This window comes from Semicossyphus pulcher, unplaced genomic scaffold (genome assembly GCF_022749685.1).
Source record: "Semicossyphus pulcher isolate SPU_LCO1_2020_fin unplaced genomic scaffold, fSemPul1.0.p SCAF_3, whole genome shotgun sequence".
Classification (NCBI taxonomy): domain Eukaryota; kingdom Metazoa; phylum Chordata; class Actinopteri; order Labriformes; family Labridae; genus Semicossyphus; species Semicossyphus pulcher.
The window spans coordinates 35,161,879-35,168,254 of record NW_027211704.1 but is presented as its reverse complement, the minus strand read 5'-3'; positions in this window follow the sequence as shown (position 1 = coordinate 35,168,254).

Sequence of the window (6,376 nt, the reverse complement as noted above, 5' to 3'; positions counted from 1 at the left end):
CTTTATAGAAGTCACAAAAACACGTTCCTCTCCCACAATAACCACCAACCAACCAATCATCACAAAGCGCTGAGACGCTGTGCTCCTCCCTGAGGGTCCAGACGAGGCACATGTTTTATTCCTGCTCTTATTGAACCTCATGGAGACAAACTTTGTTTAAATTCCTCTGAAATATAAAAACTATGAGAGACGGAGACTTTATTCTTTGTGCAACAGAACGCAGAGGATCTTCTGTCATCATGGTGACGTCACGTTGTGTCAGCTGTGCTGTACTGAGACGTTTCCTGTTTAAAGTCGAAACAGCATTACCAGAGTATCTAGCTTCCGTATCGTGACACAGGACGTGCAGGCGGGACATATCATTAGAGGGATTTGATTTGATGGTTGAGAAGTGGGCGTAGACAGACGTTCTCCACAGCGCAGCAGCTAGCTAACTGACCGAGCGTTCTTGGTGCTCTGCGGCTAAATGTTGCAGATTGATTGGTTGACATTGTTTGGTGCTAACTTACGTAAGCACGCGGGAAATGTAGTTTTACAGGAAGAAAAAATGATTTTGATATAAGAATACGAAGAAATGGAACTCTGTATTTTTTTTGGCCTATATTGTCACATAGATGCACGATGTTACCGGGGATGTGATCTAAAAGGATTAAAATGACGTTTTTCATTTCACCTTTAAATGATGTGAAATGAAAACTATGAGAGCTGGAACAGGACACCAAACTTACTTTGAAGATACTAAAGAAATGGCCTCACATTTGTCATGTATGATATTCACTTTGTAAGTCACCCTCCCTCGTGTGTGTGATGCTGTACTTCCTGCCTTAGTGTGATGTGTGATCACCTCCCCGCTGTATTTAGCCACGCCCTGCACCGCAGGTCTCTTAGTTCATATTATTCGCTCCTCACTTGAACCGGGAGTAGTTCCCCTGTACCGTTATCATGAACAATAAAATTAACTCTTTATAACAAAACAGATTTTTGCACCAGGCTGTAAACATGTTTATTTCTGCTGTAATGTTATTTCTTGTTTTCTGGAGCCTCTAGTGGACGCTCGAGGAACTGACGCATTTCTGCATTGGCTTCATTTTTCAACAGGGGGTGCTGCTTGGTCTAAACCAATGACTGTATAAAAAGATGGACGACGCGTCTCCATCTGCTCCCATTGTACGTAATTGATGCCAAAATAGCCCCTGTGATAGGCGCTGCCATCTTGCGATGGTGACGTCATACGGAGCCAGAGTCTGTGCGGTAGAGATCGGCGAGTGAAGCGGCCGTAGCCACTTCCGCTAACCCAAACACACACTTAACTTACCGAAAGAACAGCAAGGATCCCGCACGGCGGCGTGTTTAACAGCAGAACAGCTTCTTGTGTTGGTCTGAGGTTAAAGTTCACAGGTATGGAAACTTCAATGACTGTAGTGATTGTTTTAGTTACGTCTCCTCTCGCGGATCGTCTTCCACTCTGCTCACCTGGATCGGCTGCAGGAGCCGAATTTGTCAACAGAGCTGTCAATCATCATTTTGACAGCATCAAATAACTAATTAAAAATTAACTTGTCAGAAAAATGAACACGTGGACATAAATCAGCATGATAAGAACTAACTATAATGACAGACACCATGTTTGAGAAAAATCGGGCGTGTATTTAGATTTTATAGTTTGACTCATGTCCCATCTGTTAACATGGAGGAGGCGGGCTCTATGAGCTATACTGCAGCCAGTCAGCAGGGGGCGCCCGAAATGTGCTGCTGCAGCTCATCGCTCTGTGTTGAGCACCTCAGCTCGACGTCACGGCTGCAGCAGTCAGTGAGGAGTGACACCAGCTGCATCTGCTGCTCTCGGCTCTGTGAGGCGGGTAAACAAGCTAAACAGGTTTACACAGCAGAGTTACAATAATAAGATACCTGTTGGATGGAGCAGTGCATTGTGGGAGATTTCTAACATATTTAAAGTTTCCTGCTTCCTGAAAAGCTGTTCACTTAGCCACTTCCTGATTCCTTGTGCTGAGTCTACCGACCAATCAGAGGCTGTGTTCAGAACTTTCCACCAATCAGAGGTTCTTACTGATGTGTGTCAGCGCTGATCTCAACTAGTCACTGCACAGTGAGATAGTGATCCTCCTGCCTTTAAACTGCTGCAGCAGCTGAGATAACGAGTAGAGATCCTCCTGTGCACGTGCAGTGTGAAAGAGCATTTCATCACTACTGACCTCAGCTTCCTGCAGTTTTACACATTTTATTTGTCCACACAACAGGAAGTGATGTCAGGAGACAAACAGCTCGCTCAGCCAACAGATGCTTTATAGGAGCGTTTGTCGCTCTCAGTGGACGTGTGACGAGTTACACAGAAGAAAAGCCAATCAGAGACAACGCCGTGGGGTCCTGGAGAGCCTGATACTTATTAGCTAACAGGACACGAGGTTAAAGGTTGGAACAGTTCTCTGTGAGACTTTGACTACGTGTGTGTGCTGACCTGTCGCTCCACACAGATGATAACAAAGAGCCGGCTGCAGCCCTGCAGAGCGAGCAGAACAAACAGAGTGAAGTCACACAGGGAGAAAATGTTACATTATTTATACTGCAGGTGAACTCTAGCAGCTAATGTATGAAGATGAATGTTTCATTCATTTCTTCTGTTATTACTGAAGTATTATTTACAGCTGTTGTTCAGCCTGGGGGAAACAGCTGCAACAATAAACAGGTCTGAGTTCAAACTAAAAGACAGTCAGGGATCATTAACACTCACAATGAGGCACCTGGACGGGCGGGAGAGTTCTTCTTCCTGTGCAGGAGTTTCTGCAGACTCTGAGTCTCAGAAGGAAGAAATCTCCATCAATTATTTACTGAGTGTGTCCGAGTTTCTCTGAGACAATGATAGCGCCGAGAAGAAAACAGTCTCAGAGGAGAAGCAGGTATTTAGAGTCAGAAAGGTGAAGTGAGATGATGTGAAACTCTCAGCAGGACAGAAAGAACTCTTTCAAACACTGCGGACGGTTGGAGTTTTATTCTTTGGGCGTTTCAAATGTTGCTTCATCATATGGACAAAGCTTCTCCGACTGCGTCCTGCTGACTGAAGCACACAACGACACTGTGAAGGAAAAGATCCAACTGCCACAAAAAGTTCATTTAGACCACAGAACCGACCAAACGACAGGTCAGTGGGGGGTCAGTGGGGCACCAGACAGACGACGCTGCAGGAACATGATAATGCCCCACAAATAAGAGGGACAGGACGTTAGTTCAGAACGTTTTCATAAAGTTCTGATTTATAAAATACAGCAGCTCAAACTTTGGTCTCCTCCAGCTTGTATGCAACTTATTTATATATTTTTATTTATGTATTACGTTTAGATTTTTTCGCCTTCTTTCTTAGGATCTGAAATACTGTGCCAAAGATTTTTCTTTCAGTGTTGTGGTGGGACATGAACACGTTTTGGTGGTAAAACCTGTAAACAGAGTTTATTGTGTGTTTGTTAGACATGATTTAGGACGTGTCCTCACGTACTTATTTTTCAAACTGTTGCTTTTTCTCTGCGTTTTGGCCGTTCGTCCACACACGGCCTCCGTTAGGTCCACGCTCAGATCAGGTCACTGAAAACAGATCGTTTGTCAAACTCTGGCCAGGGGGAAGACTTTTTGAAACTCCGTTTCCATGGAGACGTGTAGACGGGGTAAACAGTGTTTTTGGCTCGTGACGTCAGGCTGTGTGCCGTTATGAGGCGACATTCCTTACACAACAGGGATGCTTCTGACCGTGCTAACAGGACTCTTTACATGTTTATGTGTACAGTTACTCGTCCACTGTATCGCGGAACCGAGGCGTCGGGATGGACTGCTTCAGGCAGTAGATTTTGTCAGACTTTTGATCGGCCGTGATGTTCTTTTTCTTCTTTGCATGACGGGGTAATATCGCCGCCTGTTGGTGTGGCGTTCTCATGACAGCGTTTCTGTTGTGATTTTTATATATATGCTTTATATATATATTTCTATAATCGTGCTCGTGTGGACGGGTTTTGTTTTTGAAACGAAGGAGGGAAAAACTTGAACTTAAAGAAACGAGCGCCGCTTGTGATGTTTTCCGCAAATGTCGCCACAGACACCCAGTCAGTGTTTCTGCACATGCAAAGCTTTCATCACTGCTGCAAACACAGAAACGATGCAAAGTCACAAACACACAAACCCAGAAAACACATGCAAGAGAAAAACACTGCAGCCCTCACAACGGAAGTGCTCCAGGCCAGTGGGGGGCGCTCGGTGTTTACAGGTTTATAATTGACGGGGGAGAGAGAGGGAGACGAGGCAGTGCATTTATAGTTATCAGACTTTGTAACGTTAGACGCTGCTGGAGCGGAGTCTCTCTGTTGTTCATGAACCACTGACTGCTGTGCACAAACACAACTTTAACATGAGCAAACAAGTCACGGCTTTTGATCGCCAGACAGCGTGACAAAGAGTTTAAATAAGAAGCGCTGAGAAATGTGTAAAAGTTATTGGTCTTGACTACAACTCTCTTCTGCACACACGTCATGCTAAAATGCTAAATGCTAAGTTTGAGTCCGATGATAACCACGTCATCGTTTTAATCCGTGCAGGACGTTTTCTCTCAGTTTCAGCAGCAGCACAAAGACGTGATGATAAAATCTGTCCTCAAACTTCCTCTCAGACTGCTGAGGAGGCTGTTTTTCCTCCACCGTCTTCTTCCTCCTCTTTTGCTCGTTTTGGGTTTTCCACGCTTTCCCTCTAAAGTGTCTGACTTTGTGTTCGTGTGTGTGTGGGTGGAAGAGATGAGTTGTTTGTGCCATGCTCCTTTAAATCAAAGGAGAGGGGAAGGCTGCGCTTTAATCATATTTCATGCCGACCTCACTTATCTTCCTCGCCTGTTGTTTAAGGCCTGTCACTGCAGATATATCGGCCTCCGTTTGACTGCTACAGTGTGGGGAGATCGGAGGGTGCACACACACACACACACACACACACATACACACACACACACACACACACACACACACACAAAGGAAGGAACAGGAATACATACAGCCCAGAGTGCATGCAAATTGTGTATTCATGTAGTCACACACACAGGGAACAAATAATGTGAGGAACAACATACGTGTGAGTGTGAAATGTCTGAGAGAAACAACCTGTTGTACGACAGGATGGAGAGAAATTAATGTGTTCACATTTTCCCTGGAAATGTCAGGGTCTAACATTTCTCACATTTCTGCAGCGAGCAGCAGGTCGGGTCTGCAGCTGTGTTCCTGTGACAGAAGAAGAAAAAGCAGCAGCCTGAAGGTCACAGCGACGAGCGGCTGACCTCCAAAGCTGCTGATTCAAGTTCCACAGATCGGCCTTGAGAATAAAGACGAGGAGGAGGAAAGAAGGGAGGGAGCAGGATGGAGGGAGTCCAGTTTCACAAGTTTAACATCAGAAAAAGAAACAGTAGCTCCTGTTTTAGCTCCTAATTAGGTTTTGGGATGATTAAGTTTTAAAACTTTCCCATGATGCTTTGAGGGTATAAACAGAGCTCACTGACAAGCACGACGAAATCAAGAGAAGAAATGACAATGATAAATAAACAGGATGAAGTAGACTCACACAGAGCAGAGTTTAACTGATGATCTGGAGGATTTTCATGTAAATAAATGTCTGTAAGTCTCTCTCTCTCTCTCTCTCTGAATGAGGTCACACAATGACCGAGTCTGTGGCCCACTGATGAAAGCCTTTACATCTGCAGTATATAGTGTTATTATGGACTGGGTGTCTGTGGCAGCGCCCAGTTAGTGACGCGTCTTCAATCAGCCAGCAGTGGTTGGTCTGCCAGAGAGGGAGGCGGAGCTAATTACAGTGAAACAGTTTCTACAGATAAGACATGAAGCTACAGCTGTGGTTACGTGCACTCTGTAGATTGAATGAAGAGTCTGGCAGCAGCAGACGTTTAAACGGTTAACAGACGTCTGAACACGACGTGATTAAATTACAATGTCTCGGTTCTAAGATAGAAAGGACTGGAGATTCAGCATTACTACAACATGACTTCATTATTATTTTTACATGCTGATTGAATTTAACATTATGATTAGTGAGATATCTAAAGCTTAAGATTACACTGCTGGAGGTTTAACACTGTGTGGGACGATGATAATGATCTGTCTTTTTCAGTTGTACGAGGTTATTACATTATTATTATTATTATCATATTACAGCTAGTGTCTGACTTCATTCATTCATCCATGTCATGAGGGAGTTGCTGCTGCTGGAGCAGAAAGAGAAATAGAGCTGAACGTCATCTGCACATAAAGAATTAAGTTATTTTAAGAAACTGTCATCACAGAAGTGTCAGGGGGTCCACTACTATGTGTGTACTTAGAAACAG